This window comes from Solanum verrucosum, unplaced genomic scaffold, assembly GCF_900185275.1.
Source record: "Solanum verrucosum unplaced genomic scaffold, falcon-dt-bn FXZP01000271.1, whole genome shotgun sequence".
Classification (NCBI taxonomy): Eukaryota; Viridiplantae; Streptophyta; class Magnoliopsida; order Solanales; family Solanaceae; genus Solanum; species Solanum verrucosum.
Window position 1 is genome coordinate 1,478,634 of NW_026019951.1, and position 26,092 is coordinate 1,504,725.

A 26,092-nucleotide genomic window follows, 5' to 3' on the forward strand; every position below is an offset into this window, starting at 1 on the left:
AAGGCAAAAAGGCGATGACCTGGACAAAAGGGCGGATTGCCGAGCTGATCAGTGTGCCCGACTTACTGCGCAGAATGGTCCTTCGCAGCATATTTTTGGCGACTATAAATACATTTTTGAACATTTAGTTTAAGAGCTTTTGATCATTATCAAGTATCTTATTTTGTAATATTGAGTATTTTGAACTAAGAGACAAGTTTTCCTTAGCTTTGAAGAATTGAAGTTTTCCATTTTTGAAAAATTGGAAGTGGGTCATTGAGATTCTTCAATTTGGACCTTTGTAAAGATGAAATTAATCTTACCTAGTTGATGGAAACACAATTTGGTAACATTTTTTATCTTTTTATGATATCTAGCTAAGAGCCCAATTCTTGGGGTGTAATTATGTGATTATGGTCTGATTTAGCTTATGGTATTTCTAATTGTTAGTTTAAATGTTGTTTAGAAGTGATTCCAATTATTAATTGTGGTTTAATTTAAAGAATTGTAGTTGCAAATGTAGTTCTACCTTCGTGTTTTTGGCTTGCTCGAGAGAGAGGTTTTAAAACCAAGATTATTGATTGATGGTCTGTGGGTAATGGTTGTCATGGGTTCAGCTCGAGAGAGTAAATCCTAAACCTTTTTCCACACATTCAGCTCAAGAGAGTGAATGGACTAAAGCGTAGGTTGTTCTTAATTGCATGCTTGTCGATGTTTGAGAGAAATCGACCTGATTCATGGTAAATTGTTTGAGAGAAAGTTTGTCCCCTCTAAAGTCTAGCTTATTTACTAATTTACAGCTATTTCCTAACAATTGCAATTACCCATTTGTCTATATTAGCCTATAATCGAATGACATCCCAAGAACCTATCTCATTATTTATATTTATGTATTAATTTGTTGTTGTTGTAGCTGATAGTTAAAACCAAAACCCCATTTATTTGACATTCGTGTCACCCCCTGATTTGCATTATGTCTTTATTCAATAATGTATAGTCCTATGGCTAACTTGTGTATATTTGTACTTTCCTATTGAATCTTGAACACATACCACTCCCTGTGGGATTCGACCACAACTCATTTAGTTGGGTTATATACTGACTAACGATCGTTGACTCTTAGAACTAGATTAAGTGTCTTTGATAGCGTTATTCGATCAAAATGGCACCGATGTCGGGAAGTGGTGTTGGTTAAGATTCTTTAGTTAAGTTGAATTTTGTTCTTGTTATTTATAGTTGAATCTACTTACTTTCAATTTTGGTTTGTGTGTTGTTATCTGAAATAGAGGAAATGAGTGTCAACGGGAGCAATGGTAGCCAAGCGGGCCACCAAGATGACATCAGCAACCTCAACGTTGTCAATGAGCCTAATGTCAATGACCCTCATCTAATGGGTGGAATTGGAGCCATTCGCGTGCCTCCGGCGTAAGGGAACATTGTGTTCCATATTACAAGTACCATGTTGCAGCTCTTGCAATCAAAAGGATTGTTTGGTGGATTGGCTCATGAGGATCCCCATGAGCACATAAGAAACGTTGTTGATGTTTGCAGATATTCTCCTTCAAGAACATATCCTAAGAGTCTGTCCGGTTGAGGTTGTTTCCATTATCTTTAATGGGAGAAGCATGTAAATGGTTGGCTGAATTGCCAAGAGAATCAATCACTTCGTGGGAAGAGCTTGTCATCGCATTTCAAGTGTGATTTTTCCCTCCTTCTAAGATGATGACACTTCGGGACAACATCCAAAGCTTCAACCGTTTGGAGGCGAGCCAATTTATGAAACTTGGCTACGATTCAAGAAGTTGGTGCTACAATTCCCAACTCATTGTTTGCCCGACACTGTTTTGTTGCAGTATTTTTACCGAAGCCTTGATTCAGTGAACAAGGGTGTAGCTGACCAACTTTCTCCAGGAGGTTTGATGCAGCAACCTTACATTATAATAGCCCAGCTTTTGGATGGTATGACCACAATTAATTGGGCTTGGTACACCCGCGAAGATCAGGTCTCCCCTCTCACGTTTAAATTGACCAATGAGAAGCTGGAGAAAGACCAAGAGAGGGACCAGAACATGGCAAAGATCATTACACAACTTGACATTTTGTCTAAATTTTGTCTAAAAATGTCATGGAATCGGAGCTGGTGCTCGAAGTGTCAATGATGTGGGTGTCGGGTGAGTTAATCCTGATAAGGCCAACTTTGAGGCTTTATACAATGAAGAGGTGAATTTCCTAGCCAACCAAGGAGGTGGTTATCGTTCAAACTACCCGAGGCAGGGTGGTAACCAAGGTTGGAATAGGGATGAAGGTTGGAAGGATCGTGATAGAGAGTGGAGGGATTGATAAGGGTTCCAATTGGGGAAGAAACCAATTGAAATCAAATGTGGAATGAAACAACACAAAAGTAAGATAGATGAGAAATAAGAGATGAGAAGAGAAGAAAGAAAGGCAATTGAATAAACAATCAACCAAGGAAGAAGAGAAACTTGAATTCGAAAAGAAACAACTCAAATTGAAAACCACAAATGAGCAATCTCAAGTGAAATCAAGGTTAAAGAAGTCCTAAATCAACAATGAGAATCCACCCATCACTAATCTAGATTAAGCTACACTAAGCTAGGCTATCCTAAAGGGATTCCACCTTTAAACTACACTCTTGAAAGAGTTTGTTCATTTCACCTTCAAAATCCATATAGTCTAAATCTTCCAAAATAAAAGAGACTACTATTTATACTAATAAAATAAAGAAGACACTTCTTTGACAATTTTACCCTTAATGAGGCAAGGGCCTTGTTTGGTTGACTTCTTTTGTGAATTCTTGAAAATAAAGTAAAGAAGACACTTCTTTGACAATTTTACCCTTAATGAGGTAAGGGCCTTGTTTGGTTGTCTTCTTTTGTGAATTCTTGAAATTATGAGATGACCATTTGCACAAATGACCTATTTCTTCTTTCTCTTCACTTAGATGGACCTTCCACACATTGTACTTCTTGATTTTGTGTCCATCAAGCTCCTCTAATGCTTTTACGCGATCCATGCTATCCATGTTGTTATCAGGGATCATAACCCCACTGGGAAAGAGAGAGACGGGGAGAACGAGAGATATTTTCCTCCCTATGAGCGCCAAAAGCCCAAGGATTCTGAGGTTGGCCGGTCTGAGGATATGTTGTCTCGTACTCTCAACAAGGTTGAGGGGTCGGACAAAATTTTGAAAGAGATGAAGGAAGAGGTGTCGACCCTTAGCCAGATGGTTACCTCTCATTCCGTCTTTATCAAATAGTTTAAGACCCAAATGGGTCATATCTCGTCTCATTTGAACCCAAGACAACAAAGGGGATTGCCTAGTGACACTATGGCCAAACCCAAGAATGAAGTTTGAGTGAGGACTAGTGCATGCCACAATGTTCAATAAGGCGCTACTTAAGAGGCAACCCAAGTTTTATTTTCTTTATTTTTGTTGTTGAAATAATCGTGTGTTGATTGTGCAGGTCAAGTGTGGAATGTGTTTGAAAAGTGCAGATTGGTGAGCAATGGGTCCAGTCGGCAACTCGCCGAAGAGGTTGGCGAGCCCGACCCGGACCACCGTTGGACTCATGGTATTTTGAAATTTGAGTCTGTAAAACTAGGCGAGCCCCGGAGCAAATTGGCGAATCGCCGACCAAGTCAGTGATCACGATTTTGTCCGCCGTTTGGACCCCCACATTAATTGGAGGTCCTGTAAAACTCGGCGAGGTAAGTGCCCACTCGGCGTGTCTCCAAGTGGGTCGGCGATCAAGACTAATGTCGCTGAATGGGTGAGAACTGGACAATTTTAAAAGCCCAAGGTTTAAACTTTTAAACTTTCAAACTTTGTCACATTCCCTCACTTTTCAACTTTCCAAACTCACACCCGCATTATATTTTCCCATATTTTTGCTTTATTATCACTTTTTGGTCGTCGATTGTATGTTCGGAGTGGATATCGTTACCGCCTAGCTTTTCAACTTATATATTCGGCCTTAAAGGTTGGTTTCTCGAACCCCAAACTTGTAATTAGTAATTTACTCATTTTCAATTGTTCATATCTTAGTGATGTGTGTTGGGCCTCTCTGATCTATAATTGTATGCTTGTGTGCCTGTTTTAATTTGAATATCATGCCTATATTGCCTATAGTGTTGATTTCCAAAAATTGTGCGCTTAAAATTGATCAATCTTGTTAGGTTGTGCTAAATTGTTGTTGGTTCTAGTCGGGTGAAGTCTAAGTAACCCGCATCTGTGCCAAATGACGTGCTTTGCCCAATGATGGAGCGGTTGACGTCATTCTTAAGGGCAAAAGTCATCAAATGGCCAAATTTCGACAAACCGGGAGAAGTCTGAATATCCCGAGGGCATGGGTATAATGGGTATAAGCCTAATTGAATGAGTACATGGTTTTATTTTGTTTTTGAGGCAGCAGTGTTGAATTCTAGAAATTGGGATGAAAGTATGCACGTTGGGCAGTTTGGCGAGCTGGGTCAAGCTCGCCGAACCACTCGCCGGTTCGCTGAATCTCCCTTGATCACCTTTAATTTCATGCTAAATTAGTCATTGAGCACTGTAACTTTTGGCGAGAAGCCTGAGTTCATCGAGTGCACTCGAAGACTCGCCGAAAGTGCTTCTTAATTGCCCTTTCTACTCCCCTAACCCCTAAAATGCACTATAACTTTCGGCGGGCTAGTCCTTGCTCACCGAATGTTGTCGGTGATTCGCCGAAAGGTCAATCCCATCGTCAACATGCCATTTTTCTAAATAATTTTGAGCCAATCCTTTTGGCGAGCCCGATCTTGCTCGCCAAAGTGATTTGGCAACTCGCCGACCAGTTCGGCGAGTCTATCTGCAATATGATTTTTGTTCTTTTGCTTGAACTATTTCTCACTTTCTTCTGATATTTTTTTGCAAGTATGGCTAGACCAAAAGTGGCTGGTAGAGACATGTCACCCGGCAAGAGGGCCAAGGGAATAACAATCAATGAGGATGCAGCTTCATCCAGGGCAAAGGTTGCTAAACTTCCCACCACAGGTGGGAAAGGAAAAGGAAAGGGTAAGGCACCTGCACCTCATTGATGCCCCGACAGAGGAAGCGACTTCTTAGACATGACTTCTCATTACATCTCTCTCTGTCATTTCAATTGATGTTTTAGTACTTTATTGCATTTGAGGACAAATTGCTTTTTGTTTGTGGTAGAGTGAGGTATTTACATACCTACCTCTTGTGATTATGACTTTTCTGTATATATTATGTTTTGACACTGTTTTTGTGGATGTTTGAGCTTGTGGCTCCTTATTTTGAAAATAAATTATTTTTGGACCCTTCCAAAAAAATTTGCCACCTCTTGTGTATTTAATTGTGGCTGTTCTTGTACAAATTTGAGTGTCGATTGTGATCAATATCGATGACTTGAATAGTGCTCTCAATAGAATAAACATGAATGTGCAGCTACGATGAGGCCAAATGAAGTTACATAGACAATATGTGAACTTGTTGCATCTCGTTGTGACTAGCCGATTATCGAATTGAGTCTCTTGTTATGAACATTGCACACTACAGAAAGTGTGGAGTCTTGTTTGACATCAATGGAAATGCCTTGTGTGATGAGCTTACTGTGAACTTGGTGTGATGACACCTAGAATTTACCCCATTGGTCCGGTTGATCAAGTGATGTGAGCTCTTGAAATGATCTTAGGCAACAATTTTAAAGAGTGAAACAATTTGACATTATACATCTTTTGTGGCCTACCTTGTGAGTGTGTGAACTTTGCTTGAGTCTTAGCCTTTTTCTTGGAAGAAACTTGAGCAAATGAAACCTCTCTTTATCCCTTCACCTATAATCCTCATGAATTGTGGTTTGTTTGAATAGCAAACTTAGGTCAAAAGCCTAAGTTGGGGGTGTGGTGAAAAGAGAAGGTAAATCAAGAAGTGCAAAGAACTACCCCTTGATCCATGATTTTGAAAAAAATGGAATCCCTCCATACAAAAAATAAAGAGAAAAAGAAAAGAAGGAGGAAAAAGAAAAAGAATGAAAAAGTTTTGAAACAAAGTTGCAAAAAGAAATAGGGTGTCCAAAGTTTCATGAAAAATGAATAATGGGTTGAATTTTGAGCATGAATGAAATTGTTAAAGAAAAGGGAAGAAAGTGTAGTTCATACCACATTTCATAAGGATAACAGGCACTGAGCCTAAATGATCATACCTTTACACTCAGCCCCGTTACAAGCCTTGAAAAGACCTTTTTGATCTTGAGTGAGCTGAAACAAGTGTTGGTTAGAAAATAAGGACAAACTTATTGGTGGAGTCATGCATGCATTCATCTTTGTGAGTGTGAGAATTGCATGTGATTCCGGAGCTATAAATAGTTGAACCATTTGTGTGAATATGGAATCATCTTTGTGTGAGGACATTTCAGTACCTTCGTTGAGCTTGAACTTGCATTTGAAGCAAGTATTGTGAGCTTGAGAATCTTTGATAATGGTGAGTCACGACTTGAAGCTTTGAGTAAAAATTGATCATTTGCATAAGTAAGTTGAGTCTTATTGTTTGCATTCATGATTGAGTTTTGTGTAGCATTGTTTGAGACATCCTTTTTGAACTGCTAAAGTTGAGTTTTACTTGAGGACAAGCAAAAGTTTAAGTTGGGTGTTGATGAGTCCTAGATTTTGACTCATGTAGGGCTTTATTTGTATAGATTTAGTGTCCTCAAATGCTTATTTTGTTTAAATAACTGATGTCAAATCCTTGATTTCAAGGTATTTGGATTGAGGAACAAAGCAAGGGCACAAATTTGCAAAAAGGAACAAAGCGAGTTAAACGAAGGAAGAAAAGAGAGCCTGGTGATTGCCATGTCCATTTGGCGAGTCGCCGAGTGGCCATTTGATCGCCTAAATTTCCAATGTGCCAAGCCCTGATGGAGAAAATGAAGTTGGCGAGAGAAAGGAGCAGTCAACGAATCACCGAGTGGTTCCGTGATGCAGTGTCGGATCGCCCAAAGTTACAGAACTTGAGGAAGCTGAAGGACAAAGGTAGAAAGGCAAAGAGATGGACCAAAAGGAGGATCGCCAAGTTGATCGGCGAGCCCTATTTGCTGCACCGAATGGTCCTTCGCAGCATAGTTTTGGCGACTATAAATACGTTTTTAAACATTTCGTTTAAGAGCTTTTCATTATTATCAAGTATCTTATTTTTGAATATTGAGTATTATGAACTGAGAGACAAGTTTTCCTTAGCTTTGAAGAATTGAAGTTTTCCATTTTTGAGAAATTGGAAGTGGGTCTTTGAGATTCTTCAATTTGGACCTTTGTAAAGATGAAATTAATATTACCTAGTTGATGAAAACACAATTTGGTAATGATTTTTATCTTTTTATGGTGTCTAGCTAAAACCCCAATTCTTGGGTTGTGATTATGGGTTGATTTATCTTATGGGTATTGCTAATTGTTAGTTTAAATGTTTAGAAGTGATTTCAATCATTAATTGTGGTTTAATTTAAAGAATTGTAGTTGCAAATGCAGTTCTACCTTTGTGTTTTTGGCTTGCTTGAGAGAGAGGTTTTAAAACCAAGATTATTGATTGATGGTCTGTGGATATTGGGTTGTCATGGGTTCAACTCGAGAGAGTGAATCCTAAACCCATTTCCACACATTCAACTCGAGAGAGTGAATGGACTAAAAGCGTAGGTTGTTCTTAATTGCATGTTTGTCGATGTTCGAGAGAAATCGACTTGATTCGGGGTAAATTGTTCGAGACAAAGTTTATCCCCTCTAAAGTCTAGCTTATTCACTAATTTACAGTTATTTCCTAACAATTGCAATTATCCATTTGTCTATATTAGCCTATAATTGAATTACATCCCAAGAATACGTATCATTATTGTTATTTTCGTATTAATTGTTGTTGTTGTAGTTGATAGTTTAAACCAAAACCCCCTTTATTTGACATTCGTGTCACCCCCCCCCCCCCCGATTTGCATTATGTCTTTATTCGATAATGTCTTTTCCTATGGCTGACTTGAGCATATTTGTACTTTCCTATTGAATCTTAAATACATACATTTGACCCCAACTCATTTAGTTGGGTTATATACTTACTAACGATCATTGACTCTTAGAACTGGATTAAGTGTCTTTGATAGTGTTATTCGATTAGGAATCACCACAAGCCTCATCACATCTCATAGTCCTAGGACTTAGATTCATTTTAGGTGAAAATTGACTTTCAACCTAAAATCATTCTATGTGAGAGAACATTTCATGTCATATCATATTCATGCATAATATCATATCTAGAATTCTACATTAGACATGGATATCATAATGACTTGAATGATTCTATCACTTCATACATTCAAGCATTCATAAGGTAGATTAGGTAGGTAAAGATCTTCCACCATAACTCTATCCATTAAGCTTCTATTCTCAGATAGACTTTACTCTCAAAGCCTTAACATGTCTAGTTCATCAAATTGGTTTTACTCTCAAAACCCTAATGATCAACATTCAAGACTACAAGCCTTACACTCAAAGATTTACTTCTTACTATCATCATTCATACCTAGATTTCAAGGTATTCTAATCACATTCTTCAATATTAGGTGATTCTAATAACAATTCATCATAGAGGTTCAACTTGAACTTTACTAGTCAACATCCATCATATTCACATTATTCTAATTCAATTGATTTTTATATGTTTGCATTCTTAATCAATTACTACTCATAGCACTAATTCTAGAAGATCACCTAAGAATCATCAAGTTCACCTTTCATGGCATAAACCCACATAATACCAAATTCATCAATTAGGCTAGGGTTAATCATGTAAATCACATAAATTGATCATAATATTACAATTCAATACCCATTCAATCATAATTAAGCATTATCCACTTAATTGGAATTATGCTTCTACACTACCCACAATGTAGGAAGAAACCCTAGCTAGATTGGGGTTTTTCTTCACAATTGGGGGAAACCTTGGGGGGCTCTACGGGTGGAAGAACCCATAGATGAATAATCTAACATACCTTATAGAAGATTCTCCATGAATTTGAGTAGAATAGGCAGCCCCTTCAACCCTAGACTTCACCTTCTTTTTCTTCTTCTATGAAGTTTTAGAGAGAGAATTATTTGGGGGAAAGTTAATTATGATTTTGGGTTGGGGATTTATGAAGTTTTAAGGGTTAATTAATAACTTAAAAACCTTTATATAGGTCTACTAAAACCATATAAAATGACCCTACAATAAACTAACTAACTAAGGAACTTACCCCTCTACCCTTGCTTTTGCCGAAATGGGACAGCTTGTAGGCCCCATCCACGACCCCCACCTATGGGGGATAGACCCATGGACTGTACTGGTCCTTCGTGGGTTGGGGTCTGCAGCCCCTTGAGTTGGCCTTGGTCCACGAGGCACCACCCACGGAGCGTGGACCACCCTACGGGGCGTAGGTTCCTCCGTGGGTCACTTTCTTTGGGCTGTTTTAGGGTCCTCCTCAAGGACCCCTTGGGTGGTCCTTGAGGGGTCGTACCTTGACGCCCTAACCTAAAATCCCTCATTCTAAGTACGAGAATAATCTTTATGATTTTATCCCTCACATCAAACTCTAACTCTAGCACAAGGCTCTAGAACTATCTAGTTTAGTTCAATAGTTTTCGCGACGTGACAATAATAGAGTTCCTTGGTAGTTCGGCAACCACTTTGTTGCTTCCCCCACTAGAGAAAAGGGAAACAAAGGGAGTCATATCGACTCTTGAGAGATATTCTTGAAGGAGAATGGTCCAAACACATCCACTAAATTTTGAATGTGATTATGAGGGTCCTCATGGGCAAGTTCCCCAAAGAAACCTTTCATTTGCAGCAGCTGAAGCATAGTTCCATTCACATTAAAAATAGTGTTGCCCACAGTTGAGGCAAACAAATAGCACCGACAGTTCCCATTTGATTTGCATTAACATCGTTCAAGTCTCTGATGTCTTCATTTTGTCCATGTTAACTGACAGTTTTACTCCCATTCACACTCTTGTCTTCACCTATTGAGAGAAAAAAATAAGAACACTAATAAAAGTGTTCTACTACAACCAAATTAGTGCACGAAAACACTCCACAAAAGGAATTCTAAATACGACTCCCCGGTAGCGGCGCCATTTTTGATAATGTTCAACTACACTTCTTATGATTCAAAGCTTAGGCGGTCGCTAACAAGTATAAACCCAACAATGAGTTGGGGTTGATCCCACGGGGAATGGTATGGAAAAGAATTCAAATACGAAGTATGAAAGTGTTCTAACTTTTTGTAGAATGGAAATAAACAAAACACAACATAATGTAAATCAATAAATTTCTATTATCAATGTTAAAAGGATTTAGTAACCTATTGCTAACGAAGACAGTTAACTCGAGGTTTGAACAAATAGAGAGGAAACCTTAAAAGTGTGTGTGCAACCGAATACTATTTTTTCTTAATGGATAATGACTAATTCCTTTAAGTCATTGAATCTCAATGGGTAAGATGGATTTCAACTATAACAACCATTTTTTCAATCAGCTATTATGTTTCAAGTAAGTTCTTTCGAACCTTTATAATCTTAACGATGTGAAGCATCCCAATTCCTTAATTTAACTCACTTTATCAAGCTGAGTTGTAAAGACAAGAATCGATACAACTACCAATTATATACTCCACCCTAAGCATCTTTCACAAGCAAGCACAAAAAGCTAAAGGTAGAACTGAATTTGCAACTTCAATCCATAAATGAAAACATGAGTAAATAATTGAACTCATTTCAAAACAACATTAAATCTAGAAATTAACAATACCCACAAGCTAATTTGTGTGCTAGATTACATAATCACACCCCTAAGGTAAGGGGGATTAGCAAAACATAGTAAAAAGTAAGTTAAGTTACGAAAAAGATGTTTCACCAAGATGCCAAAATCTTCAATACTCAATGCCACAAATTAAAACTATAACCCTAAAACCTCAATATCTTAGCCCAAAATCTCCAAGAGAATAGATGTTTTTGGTAGTAAAATTATTTTGGGATGTAAAAGTCTCCTTTATCTCTCCTCAAAAATTAATTTATATGTTACCAAATATTTCCTAAAATTTCACCTCGAGAACGGCTCGGCAGTATTAGTCATGTTCGCCGAAGGACTAGGCAATCCACCGTTGGGCTGGCCATATCGCCAATTTTCTTCTTCAACTTTTAAATTCTTGATTTCTCAATTAGCGAACCCAGTGGATACCACAAAATGACTTCGGTGATTCATCGTTTGGATCCTTCCTCACCGATTGGACTTGACTTCATTCTTCAATTGTTCTGATCATTTAGGCGATGTGAGTCGAGCTCGCGGTTTCATGTGGCGGTGCACCATTTTTGCACTTGAGTTCGCTAAGTTGGCTTGATTCATGAGCCAACCTTGTTGGATCTTGTGGCGAGCTAAACACTCACTCGGTGAGTCGCTGAGTGCCTTTTGCGAGGTCCAACCTTACTTTTCCAACTTTTTTGCTTCTTTTCACAATGTAATGTCCTTGCCTTGTATAAGCCTTCATGGATGCACTTGAACAATTTAACATCAATTATGAACACAAAATAGGCATTGAGGACACTAATTCATAAAATAATAGACATTCAATGAGTTAAAATTCCTGACTCGTCAACTTCATGTTCATTAGTCAGTTATATTCACTGTTAGATATACAACTTAGTATTTAGAATACTAACAATAAACACTGATTCTGTATACAGATTGTTTCTAGTAAATGATAAAGTTTTTATGTTCTTCAAATCATCAACTGAACAAACTTTGAGTCCTGATGAAGTTTTTATGTCTTCATATCAATATCAAATTCAAATGGAGTAGAAAATAAAGAGGTTTTAATCTCCATAGATCAAAAACTAAAAATATAAAATAGTTATTTTCTTAAGATTGTTATTATTTTGTATTTCTAAGAAACTTACAAAAATATATTTGCAACCCTTTGTAAGAAATAAAAAAGTTAAAAGCACATATATTTTCAGAAAGTTAAGATTAGTAAAGAAAATAAAATCTATAACTAGTCAGAAATAATATTGATAAGAAGAAAATCGAGTCCATTGAATGCACAATTTGTCCTTGAGGAAATTATTCACCTCAAGTACTCAAGTTTAATGAAATATATTCTCTCAAGATAGAACGATTTCACCCACCACTGTATTGGTACCAAAACTAAAATTTATTTGTGCAGAAGAAGAAGTTTAGAATTTTTTTGTTTGAAGTCTAAAGAATCAAATGTATTTATAGATTCAAAAGTATTGTTTCTGAAAGATTGCAACCTTCCTGAACAACCACTTAAGAAACGACGAGAATTTGAAATAAAATTCGAGAAAGAAATTGAATCAACTCACGCAATTCTATTCATAATTGGGTAACATAGATCCTATTGAGGTTGGATAAGTTAATTTAATGACTAAATAATTAATAATAAATAAATAATTATATAACTAAAAAGATTATCCAAAAATAATCTCTCGATCGATCATTTCCCAAAGCCGAAGTTGAAGTCGAGCTGAGCGACTACAACGACGATGTGAGGGGTTCTCTTTTCAACTCTTATAACAACATGTATACGTGTTTTCTTATTTAAATATTTGAATTTTTAATTTTCACCACTAATAAGGGAGAAATGTTTTTCACTAAAGCATAGGAAAACACTTCATATTCCCTCAATTCATATTTCCTTCATTTTCCTTTTATTCTTATTGTACCCTATAATTTAATGTATTATGTGAATTATAGGTGAAATAATTATAAAATCAGCTAAATGTGAAATAAATAAAAGAGCCTCGTCTGACGAGAATATAATCTTTGTGGCACGACCTAGGGAGCAAAGAGGCTGTCAAAAATATATTGTATATAAAGAACAAAAATAGTTTGAACACGTGCACACATAAAAAAATGACATGTGGAATAACTCGATAGCCAACTGGACAAAATCAAATAATAGATTTACTGATCGAGAAAACTAGGAACAGATCACACTAATAACATCAAATTAGTAAATCGCATCAGAAGAACATCTTGGCTCGAGGAAACTCAATCAACTTACACTAGTGTTGGTTGTCATTACATTAGTAATCAGAAGACAACATCAAGTGTTACTCATTTATTATTTATGACATTTAATTAGACATAAATAAGAGTTTAACACATAATATTCATTCATTAGAATGTATCACCCCTATAAAAGATCATGTTTGCGATCTTGAAGCACTTCTTAGCTCCGACTATGTCGTTCTTTATTTTATTTACAATTGAGAATGATGAATCTCACCCATATTTTAGACCGACTTTGTGATTTTATGCTTTTAAAAATGCTCTTGTATCACTAAACCCTTTTATATTGCTCTTTTTCACTTTTGAACACTATACTTTATTATGTTATATCCAATCAAATCAAGACCTCTTATTCTTTAAATCTCATTAATAAATTTAGTTGTATTTTTTTGGGATGTTTGGAGCCCACCGCGGGGCTAAGGATAATTATGGTATTGATTCGATCCATTTACATCTTTACTAAAAAACATTATATTATTTTTGGTGAAGTAAAAACCTCTTCGGGTTAGATGACAGGAACTGAAAATCAACTTAAATAGTTATTTTGGTGATTGTGCACCCGATAACAGTGAATTTGAGTTAGATGAATATAAGCATCACCTTTTTAATAGAGAGTATTGATGCTTTTCGCCAGGTGAAGTTTTCAAATCATTAGGAATATTATTTTGTTTTACGTCACGAATGGACACATCGATAATGCCTAATCAGAGCGTCTTGTGATTTGAAAAATCTCAAAGCTCCAACCCAATAACGTTCTCTATGATTATGCCTTGAACTAATCAAGAGTCTTACAAGTTGACAATAAAAAGAATTAGCAAAAAAAATAATCGAATACTAGCAAGACGTTGTAAATTTTATGTGCTTAAATTGACGGAAGAACAAGTAAGATGAAAAAAAAAAAATACGTCTTAAAAAAATCATGTCACTTTTTCTAAGGACAATATCAAAGACTTCTATCTTGATGATTAAGGATTTGATGATAATATTTATATTTTTAATTTATGATAATATCATTAATCTAAAAATATAGTGGGTTTAAATTTAATGTTATTCTTATACTATTAATATTGTTTAAACATATTAGAATTGACAAATGACAAGTATTACATACATAAAGAAAATGAAAGAGAACAACATTTCAAATCATAGAAACTACATTAGAATTCTAATATCCAATTACATAATATAATTTTACACAATACATATAAAATAATTAATACATAAAAAGTGCAACGTAACTATACAAACAAACAAATCAAATGTTACATAAAATCTAATAAACATAACCAACTATGTAATATTTCCAAAATAAATATAATAACAAGAGATTATTTTTTCTCAAACAATTTATTGTCGATAATTTTTTCTCTCAAAACATCTATCTCACGCAGAGTGTCTCTTAATACGGAACTAAGTAGATCTCTATCTTCTCCAACTTCATTCATGTTAGACCGCATATCAAATCTCACATTGTTGTGTGAAGTAAATGTATCTTCATCATTCGAGGGTCTTTACTTTGTCAAGAAATTATCTTCCCAACAAAAATAGTCATATCCACCATTTGCCTATAAAATTCAACAAACAAAATTTTAATATATGACACAAAAATATGTAAGCTACTTTTGTTTTCTTTAAAACAGTAACATAAAATTTTACTTCCGACACTTGACAATTTCAGAATTCACTACTTGAATTTACGGGAGTCCTTAATATCTTGATCCTTTAATAATATTCACATAGATAAATATCTGATTGTATAATTTTTTTTTGATGTTTTGTACTCTTAAGATATGATAAATATTTCAATAAAATATAAAAGAAGAATAAATTCCTTAGATAGTCTACCCATATTTGAGAATTTTCCCTCGATATCACTTTTTGTTTTTTTAGAATTATAATATTAACCAACTATTCCTATTTCCTCAAAATATATTCCTCGCTCCTAATGAGATGACATGTCACATTACACTTTCTTTTAAGACAGAATGACTTGGAAGACCCATGTATGTGGCTTCGTTTGCCACCTCGACCCTTCTACTCACCTCCTTGCCAACTGAACACTTTAGGTTATTAAAACATATTATTTTAAATTCATTTGACTTTGTGTGTCTTTCAGTCGTGCTGGTGTGGATAACACATCACTATCCACATCAGATATAAATTACCACGTTATTTTTCTTATTACAAATAATATTTTTTAAAAGAAATCTCAAACTCTCCAAAACCCTTTCTTTCTTGATTTCTTTCAGTTATTTCTTCTCTTTCTATATCTTTCATCTATTTTGCAAATTAGATTTTATCTTATTGTTTTTTTCTTTCCTAGTATTTTTTTTACATTGAAGAGGAATTAGCGACAAGTAAAGCTTTATTATGATATTTTATTATAAATTTTGTCATTTTAATGATGGTTAGAAAGTGACTAAAATGGATGGTGAGCAAAGAAATAGGTCATTACAAAAGAACTCATCCAAAATGCTCTACATAATTTTGAGTTCAATTTCGAGATAATCAAACATATATTTTTCATAAACTTATCTAAAATCGCATCTATTTCACAACCAAGAACATCCTTTCTTGTGTTCTCCCTTTATCTTTTACACAAATCTAAATAATATTTTTCTCCAGTCATTCTAAATGTTTTAAATGATAGAAAGAATATGAGAAGGGATAGAGGAAGAACTGTGTCTAAGAATATGTGAAGAGATAGAAGAAGAAGTGTTTGTGTGGGGTGATGGTCGGATTGGGAGAAGCTATGAGGAAAAAGAAGAAGCCTACATAGATCTATTGGGGATGGCAATTTTTTTATTGTTAATTTTTTTCTTTTAGTTTTAATATTTTTTAAATTAAAATAATTATCTTCACTTACTTTTAAACGTGTGTAACCACTTTTTTATCTGATTCAGTAAAAAAATGACACATAAGTTTGGTTAGCAGTCAAAGAGGTTTATTATAAGGGAAAAAACTCAAATATGTCATTGAACTTTCAAAAAAGGCTTATTTATCCATTAAAAGTTTGGCTCATTTATGCCATTGTCATTTAAGAAAAGGCTCATTCATGCCATTATTTAACTCCAGTTTTGCAAAATAACTTTTTACACCCAAACAACTTTTAACACTTTTCAATTGGAGTTTTGGATCAAATGTACTCTTTTTGCTTGTTCTTCCTCAAAAACACCAAGACCACCTGAAGAACATCAATAACTCCCAAATTTCTAACATCTTCAATTCTTAATGAAATCACCTCAAAATTCGGCCACATCATTAATTTTTCTTAAAAAATAAAATTATAAAATCTTTTGTGGATTTAAAAAATTCATCCCTATTTTAAAAAAAAAATTCAAGAAAATGAAAATCAGTCCGAAAATTTCAAAAATGTGCTTTGATTCATGTTTTTGTTGTTTTTGACATTAGATCTTTGTTCACTAGTATTTTTTGAGTCTTTTTTCAAAATTTCAAATGATTTGAAGTTGTGGAGAAAATTCTACCATTAAAGAATGATGAAGTTTTGAAACTTTGAATAAATTTCAAATGGGTCATGGTGAGTTAGGTTGAATTCGAGGCAAAAAATATTGAGTTTTGGTATCTAACTAGGAGGGAAGCTACTCTTGAAATTTGAAGTGATTTCATGGAGAATCGAAAAGTTTGAAATTCGAGAGTTTGTTGATGTTCTTTATGTGTTCTTGGTGTTCTTAAGAAAGAAGAAGCAAAAAAAGTACACTTGATCCAAAAACCTCAATTGAAAAGTGTTAAAAGTTGTTTGAGGTGTAAAAATAGTTTTGCAAAATCGGAGCTAAAACTAAATCACATGGATGAGCGTTTTCTTAAGTGGTAATGGCATAGATGAGCCAAACTTTTAACGGTTGACATAAATGAGCCTTTTTTTCAAAGTTTGATGGCATATTTGAGTTGTTTCCCTTATCAAACTTATATAAATCCCATAGTGTAAAACCTAAATTACATCTTATCCCTACTCTTTTCTATTTTACAAAAATGCCTTAAGAACCAGTCATCTGGATACATCACTGGTTGTCCAGATACACTAATTTTGATTCAATGTTGTGCGGCTATTACGCTTAAAAAGGAAAACAAAACGGAAAAAAAAAAGCTAATTACAATTACTCTATTCAGTTCCTCCCTTACTGTCAATCACTGAAGCATAGATTCTAACATAACAAACCAATTCAAAATTCAAAATTGCATATACGTCATTGTTCTCCCTATTTCGTCATTCTCGATGTTCATCGTTATCCTTGTTTCGTTGTTCTCCCTGTTCATCTTTCTCCTTGTTTCTTCGTTCTCCCTGTTCATCGTTCTCCTTGTTTCGTTGTTCTCCCTGTTCATCTTTCTCCTTGTTTCTTCGTTCTCCCTGTTCATCGTTCTCTCTGTTTCGTCATTCTCCCTGTTCATCATTCTCCCTATTTCGTCTTTCTCCCTATTCATCGTTCTCCCTGTTTTGTCGTTCTCCCTGTTTTGTCGTTCTCCCTGTTCATCGTTCTCCCTATTTCGTCGAAGAAATTTTCCACTAAGATTCAAATTTTTGGTTGTAACTATGATATGAACGTTACAAGAGAGATGAGATAGTGGTTGGGAAAAATATTTTATTCGTGAATCTAATTTCACTCATTGCTGCTGAGTTGAATATTGATGAATTTAGGGAAAAAATCGAGATTCTATACATTGTAGAAGGTAATCCATCTTCATTGATTATTAGTAATGATATAAGTATAAAGATGTACATTGAGGTGAGGAAACGTGAGGTTGGATTAACTACCCTAAAAATAAATTAGTGAAACTAGAGCCTAACATGTGTGCATTTGAGTTTGGTGTGAGGTTTGATGGTGTTTGATGGTGTTTGATGTTGTCCCGAGTCATGGTTGAGGGGTTTAGGGGTCAAACGTCAAGGTACGACTCCCCAAGGACCACCCTAAGGGTCCTTGAGGAGGACCCTAATTTTAACCCCCAAGACCCCAAGGAAACTTGATTGTTGCCAAGGACTTGGTGACCTACGGAAGGGGACCACGTCCCGTAGGTCTATCCATGCCCAGTGGATGGCCTCCCTGGGTCATGATCCCCAAATGCAAGCCACATCCCCAGATGACGGAAGGACAGTACAGTCTGTGACCCCATCCACGGTCCGTGGATGGGGGTTTCGTGAACCATGCCTGCAATCTGTCAAGTGACATGGCCAATTGAATGGTGAAGTGGTAAATTCACCCTTTGTTTAGTTAAGTGTTTGGACGGTTATTTTGGGTTTATAAACATATTTTAAGATTATTAAAAGTGTTAAACTCTATTTTACATTCTATTATTTTCAAAACCCCTCCCCTCATAAAGTCTTCTCTCTAGAAATTCCATTGGCGATCAAGGTCAAGTTCAAGCTAGGGTTGGGGATTCCATGGTGTTTCTTCTTCAATTTTCATGAGGAATCAATAGCAAGGTATGTTGGGCTTGATCCTTGTCTATTTTTTCATTCAAGGAGTCAATTCAAAGAAGATTTCCAATAATGAAAATCTTAGGTTTTACTCAATCTCATGGGTTCTTTCATCAAACATTTTCAAATGGTTTCTACTGACAAATTATGACTATATTGATGTTTATTAGACGATTTAAGACGAAAATACTCTATGAACCCATGAATTCTCTCAATTCCTAAATTGTACCTTTTGAAGTGGGTTTGATGATCATGAATGAATGTTGATGGATTATACCTAAATTGATTTAGATTGTTGAATTGAATCACTATTCATGCCTAATTATATTAGTTAAAGGTTTATATGATGATTATGTTCTAATGTGGTTTAAATGACGTGTATGTTGGTTGTGATTGAATATTATGCCTCTGATGTTTATGTTCATGAAGGTTTCTATCAAAATGGCATATATCATGACTATCTAGAAAATGTCCGTTTTAAGCATGTTTTTGCATGGCTTCCATACTTAGTACATATAATGTGCTAACCCATATTTCTTCTCCCTTTTTACCAAAGTATAGGGTTTGGAGATATTGGTGTTCTATGCTTGAAGGATAGGTTTCTAAGGTACTTGGAGATGAAGACTTGGTGAGTTCTCATAGTTCAAGGACAAAATCCATTATGTTCCTTTTATGTCTTTTAGTTATGTTTAAAGCTTTTGTATAGGCTAAGTCTCAATGTTGTATTCAAAGTATTAGATGGTTTGAGACATAGTGTGCAATGTCTAGAAAGTCGTCCGCTTACTTTTTAATGAAAGTCTTTTCAATTGTAAAGGAAATTTTTTAATTCTTCTCTATTTTCCTATGTTCAAGAATGCTATGATGCTTGTACTATTCCCCTTCGGGGTCAAGTACGCCGTGTTACGACTGGGGGGTGCACTCGGGTCGTGACAAACATGGTATTAGAGCATAAGATTTTGGAATGGTCTTAGGATGTCTCAAACCACATCTAGTAGAGTCTTGTTCATAATGTGAAGCGCGCCACATTATGAATACGAGGCTATTGGGTGTTAATAAAGTTTCACTTCTTCATTCTTCAAGTCGTGTCATAGAGTTTAACTCTATAATGTCTCTCTCTTGTTCCTTATCCGATGGTCTTTAGAATATGACCCTTATAAGGTTTATGTTACTTGGGTTGTGGGAGAGAAAAAGTTGGTTGTGATGCCAACTATGGCTATGTGACTTGATAGATTGAGATGATATATTGTGGTGTTGACTTTAGTATGAATGGATTGCTTTATGGATATGTGTGTTGTTGGTAGAATTCGACTTAGTCCTGATGAGTTTTGAGGTATGTTCAAAGAGTTGATGAATTGTGGTGTGTGAGTGATGCCTTATGAGGTGTGGTGAGTTTGAGGAGTTTAGACCCAATGTGGTAGACTCATATGAGACCTTGAGTGGTGTGGTAAGGTTGATTGTGAGCAAGAGTTGCTTAATGAGGATCTTCCTAGTTTAAAGGTACTGGTATGTTGATGGTTTCTTGTAAGTTGAGAATGTCTTGTTAAGGTTCCTGAGTTGGGTTTACTCCTAAGTTGGGGATAGTATGTTGAATAGTGTTGAGAGTTTCGATATCCTTACCTCTTCTTTTATGTGCCTATTCAAGCCTAAGACAAAGAGTTCATTTTGGCTTGTTTCATGTTATGAAGTCATGTGTGATATTGTGTTTCCATGTTCTCTTTATGTTATGCATGTTCATGATGAATTCTTGTTTATATGAGAAAAATGAGTTTTCATAAATTATGTTTCTCATGTGAATGTGCATTTAGTATGAGTTACTTACATACTTCATGAGGTGAAATGTTGAACATGCCTAAATGTGCTTTTATGAGAAAATTTCTTAAATGTGCTTAATGATGTTATGATGAGCATGATGTGATTTGGAGAAGGAAGTTCCTCCAATGAAATGAGAAATGTGAAGTTTTGATGCATAATGAGTTTGTAGATGTAGTTCCTACCTTCTTGTTTGCATTGAGCCTTTTGATGTGAAGTGGTGCTTCCTCTTATGTTTATGCATTTATATAGATGTTTCATGCATGATTGTGGGCTGCTAGTCTTGAGTCGTTACCCCTTAATGTGTTTAAAGTGTCATTCGAGGACGAATATTCCTAAGTGGGGGATAATGTAACGACCCTAAAAATGAACTAGTGAAACTATAGCCTAATGTGTGTGCATTTGAGTTTGGTGTGAGGTTTATAGTTTTTGATATTATCCCGAGTCATGTGTGAGGGGTTTAGGGGTCAAACGTCAAGGTACGACTCCCCAAGGACCACCCTAAGGGTCCTTGAGGAGGACACTAAGTTTAACCCCCAAGACCCCAAAGAAACTTGATTGTTGCCAAGGACTTGGTGACCTACGGAAGGGGACCACGCCCCGTGGATGGCCTCCGTGGGTCATGGCCCCTAAATGCAAGCCACAACCCCAGATGACGGAAGGACAGTACGGTCCGTGACCCCATCCACGGTCCGTAGATGGGGGTTTCGTGAACCATGCCTGCAATCTGTCAAGTAACACAGCCAAGTGAAGGGTGAAGTGGTAAATTCACCCTTTGTTTAGTTAAGTGTTTGGACGGTTATTTTGGGTTTGTTAACATATTTTAAGAGTATTAAAAGTGTTAAACTCTATTTTACATTCTATTATTTTCAAAACCCCTCCCCTCCTAAAGTCTTCTCTCTAGAAACTACATTGGAGATCAATGTTAAGTTCAAGCTAGGGTTGTGGATTCCAAAGTGTTTCTTCTTCAATTTTCGTGAGGAATCAATAGCAAGGTATGGTGGTCTTGATCCTTGTCTAATTTTCCATTCAAGAAGCCAATTCAAAGAAGATTTCAAATTATGAAAATCTAGGGTTTTACTCAATCTTATGGGTTCTTTCATCAAACATTTTCAAATGGTTTCTAATGACAAATTGTGATTATATTGATGTTTGTTTGATGATTTAATATGAAAATACTATATGAACCCATGAATTCTCTCAATTCCTAAATTGTACCTTTTGAAGTGGGTTTGATGATCATGAATGAATGTTGATGGATTATGCCTAAATTGATTTAGATTGTTGAATTGAATCACTATTCATGCCTAATTATATTAGTTAAAGGCTTGTTGGTGACTTATGATCATGGCCTTGAAAGGGCAAGTGATGACCTAATTTCATGTTGAGTTAGAATTATGCTTGAACTATTGATCCACTTGAAAGGTGGAGGTGTTTACTTACTTTGTATATTGATCCACTTGAAAGGTGGAAGTGTTTACTTATTATGTACAATGTGAACATGGCCTTGAAGGCACAGTGTGAGTAATTGAAGTATTATCATGATGTTGTATATATGAATGTGATGTGAAGGATATGCATGGGATTTCAATGATAGAATAATGGTCTTTTCTAGAATGTAAATGTGTTATTATTGAAAGGCTATTTCTCAATTTGACACTCATGAATGAATGAATGGTAAATGTATGAATATGATGAGAATTGTGTGTGTGTGATCCCTATGAATGAGTTATAATCATGTTTAGAAGGCAATTGTATGAATGATGAGGTTATATGTGAAAGGCTATTCTCACATACACACACTTGAATGAATGAATAAATGAAGTTCTATGATAATATTAATGAATGTTGAGTCTATTGAAAGGCTATTCTCAATTGTACTCTAATGAATGAAAAGACATGTTGTGAAAGGACTTTCTCATAATATGAGATTCTTAGGTGAAAGGCTATTCTCATCTTTGAATCTATGAGCTTTCCAATGAATGAATGTTGGGTTGGGATGGATGCCCTCACGTGAGTTGAGGCGGGGTATCTAGTAGCAATCTTTTATCCCATAATGAACGAATGTAATGAATGTCAAGTACTCTGTGGGGGATAATGCCAAGCACCGAGTGGATTTGAAGTGAGATAGAAGCCCTCACATGAGTTGAGGCGTGGTTTCTAGTAGCAATCTCTTGAGATGGATGCCCTCACGTGAGTTGAGGCGGGGTATCTAGTAGCAATCTCCCTATCCCATAACTATGTGCTCACATAAGTCTAGCTAGTGGATCCACTTAAGCTAAAGAACAATGGTCCTACCTTAGGCAAGTAGGAATCCCTTATCCGGTGAGAGTGACACCAGGATTCCATAAATTGCTCACATGGTCTATGTCGGTTAAGGCTTACCCCACAAAGAATGTTAATGAACTATGGCTTCTTTAGAATGCACTACTTAGTGTGGGTGGTGGTATGGGACGCCATCTATGCATTGCACAAGTAGGCTTTGAGAAAGGTCATGGTGTGTTTCCTTTATAATGTTAAATGGAATGAATGAGCTCTTATGATGATGCTAATGAAGAAGGTTGATTTAATGTCTAATGAATGAAGGTGCTCTTAATGTAATGAAGAATGTGACTTATGCTTAAATGAGATGATGCATGCTATACTTGGATTGTATTATGAGCTACTTCCTTGTGATGACTTGTTTAATATGAATGTGCCTTGTCTATGGTGACTTCAAAGTAGTACTTAGTGTGAGTAATAGTATGGGATGCTACTTGCACATTGCACAAGTATGACTTAGAGTTCTCTTAGATGTTGGTTTTAGTGTGATGATGTGACTTATGTAATGTTTATGTCTCTTATATGCTTTATTGTGTAAAGGTGGAAAGGTTGAATGGTAAGTTCACTTTTGGTGACCTTAAGGTGGTACTTTGGTATGGATAGTGGTATGGGACGCTATCCATACATTGCCCAAAGTATAGCTTGAGCGGTACTTAAGGTGAAGGCCTAGTGTGAAGGTAAATGTTTATATGATGATTATGTTCTACTGTGATTTAAATGACTTGTATGTTGGTTGTGATTGAATATTATGCCTCTTATGTTTATGTTCATGAAAGTTTTTATCAAAATGGCATATTTCATGACTATCTAAGAAAATGTCCGTTTTAAGCATGTTTTTGCATGGCTTCCATACTTAGTACATCTAATGTGCTAACCCATATTTCTTCTCCCTTTTTACCAAAGTGTAGGGTTTGGAGATATTGGTGTTATATGCTTGAAGGATAGGTTTCTAAGGTGCTTGGAGATGAAGACTTGGTGAGTCCTTATAGTTCAAGGACAAAACCCATTATGTTCCTTTTATGTCTTTTAGTTATGTTTAAAGCTTTTGTATGGGCTAAGTCCCAATGTTGTATTCAAAGTATTAGATGGTTTGAGACATAGTGTGCAATGTCTAGAAAGCCTTCCGCTTGCTTTTTAATGAAAGTCTTTGCGATTTTAAAGGAAAGTTTTTAATTCTTCTCTATTTTCCTATGTTCTTATGTTCAAGAATGCTATGAGGCTTGTATTAGACCCCTTCGGGGTCGAGTACGCTGTGTTACGACTTGGGGGTGTTCTCGGGTCGTGACATTGGATTTGTTATGTATCCCCTTTGTATTGATACAACAGATAAGAATGTTGGCGAGATACAAAGTTTTGATGTATCAATTGGTGAAGTTGTCTGGATTTGTTATGCATACCGTCTGTTTTTAAATTTTTTGAATTTGTATAATAATAAATGAGTTGTGATACATTACTGATTACAAATTGATACATTACTAGTTTGACGTATATGTTGTAACACCCAAGATTCAGAAAGTATAAGGATTCCAGTTTTTCAGAATTTGCAGGTGCCCCTACGGAGGCCACCTACGGACCTTAGGTTGAACCACGGACCATAGGTGGGGTCCGTGGTTGACCACCTGCAGCCTACCCAAAAATTTCAGAAAAGGCACAACCCAAGGCCAAACCTACGGACCGTAGGTCAGACCACCGATCGTGGTCCAGGTCCGTGAATCGTGACCCTCAAACCTATCCTCTGAAGTCGAACGACGATTGACCAGGACAGACCGTAGGTCAGTCCACGGTCCATCGGTAGCCCCGAGAACTTTTAAGTCATGGGTCGTTTGGTACTTTCCCAAATGCATTGGGCACCTAAACTACATTGTTTAATCCCTAAACTATGCCATTTTGGTCTGTTTAAACCTATTCGCCTAGTCAGAACATAACCAAAACATTTAATCATCAAATTCATCCAAGTTAAGAATGAGTGGAGGAGAAAGAGGCAGCCAAGAACGCAACAAGTTTTCTTCAGTTCCATCCCCAAAATCTAAAGATTTCTTCATGAAATTCATCACCGGGTATGTGGGATTTTACTAGTGGGTTCCTTTCGCCCATTGGGTCCCTAGAATTGAGTCAGATTCTTGATTCCCTTCATATTGTTTAGACCTAGGGTTTCTTGAATTTCAGTGAAATTATTGTGTTTAAAGTTGTTGTAGTGTTCTTACTCTGATTATTATGTCTTTGTAACAATGTTGCTTAGCGTTTTGCATGAAACTCAGAACCCTAGTTGTGCAGATTCGTTGAGTTCATGAAATACACTAGCTAGGACAGATATACAAATATACATCCCTCATATTTCAAATGCCTCATTATCAGTACTTAAATGTTTCATTTTCAATTAGCATGTCAGAATGTTGAGCTATCCAATATATTTTAGTTATGGTTTATTGTACACAATTCTAGTTGGGAGTAGGCTTAACACCGAGTTGGACTAGGGTCAGTCACCCTCACAGTCCCAGAACTACATGCACCCGTGGGTTGACAGGTCCCCTCTGTTAGGCATCAGATTTAGTGATCACGCCAGTCATGTCTTTATACCCCTGCCAAGGTATATTGAGTCCTCTCGATGGGGCATATACATCGGACTCCATATTTAGCTCATGTGGTCTTATGTCGGTTAATAGTAGCTCCCACAGTCATATTTCGGTGCATTGACTAGGATTTCAAACATACTTCAGTATTCAGTCTCAACATGTTATGTACTTCGTCATTGCATTCAGTTTAGTTCATATTCAATGTATTTCAGTATCGTTATCATGTTCAGATTATGACATTACTCAGTACGCTTTGTTCAACTTTATCCTATCCTGCATTCTCAGTACCTTTCATGTACTGACACATGCTCTGCGCTACATCTTTTCATGAGATAGGTTAAGGTCCTCAGCATTCAGATCACATGTAGATTGGTTCCTGATCTGTATTCAGCAACATCAGTGGTGAGTCCTCATACTTCAAGGACAATAAACATGTTTTCTATTTCAGTCTTTCATTTTAGTTTCAGTTTTACTAGAGTTAGCTTGGGGCATGTTCCATCATCTCTAGTTAGTTAGAGGCTTATTTCAGACATAGATAGATCCAGCTTTAGTATATTGAGTTATAGTCTAGTATCATTAACTCTTGTTCAGTATTTATATATTCAGACCTATTTTGGGTATTCCCCATCATTCAGTTTGTCTCATGTTTTAAGCTTCTAAATAGTATCTTTTGTTCAGTTGTTTAAAGTATGCTTTTGATATGCCAGCTCAAGGTTAACTTGGGGTCACTTGTGATCCTAGATCTCGTGTTTACATCCACGAGGTAGCCTGGGGGAGTGACAAACTTGTTATCAGAGAATTAGGTTTAAGAGTCCTAGGATGTTTGAAAAGCCACACACAATAGAGTCCCTTTCATGAGTGTGAAGCATGCCA

The 26,092-nt window shown here is 36.1% G+C and overlaps 1 protein-coding gene across 2 annotated transcripts in view; it reads left to right on the forward strand.

Annotated features, from left to right (window-relative positions):
• The window catches only part of LOC125814065 (glycolate oxidase 1), a 197,516-nt gene that overhangs the window by 122,745 nt on the left and 48,679 nt on the right, over positions 1-26,092 (forward strand). The gene's annotated exons all lie outside the window — the stretch shown is intronic.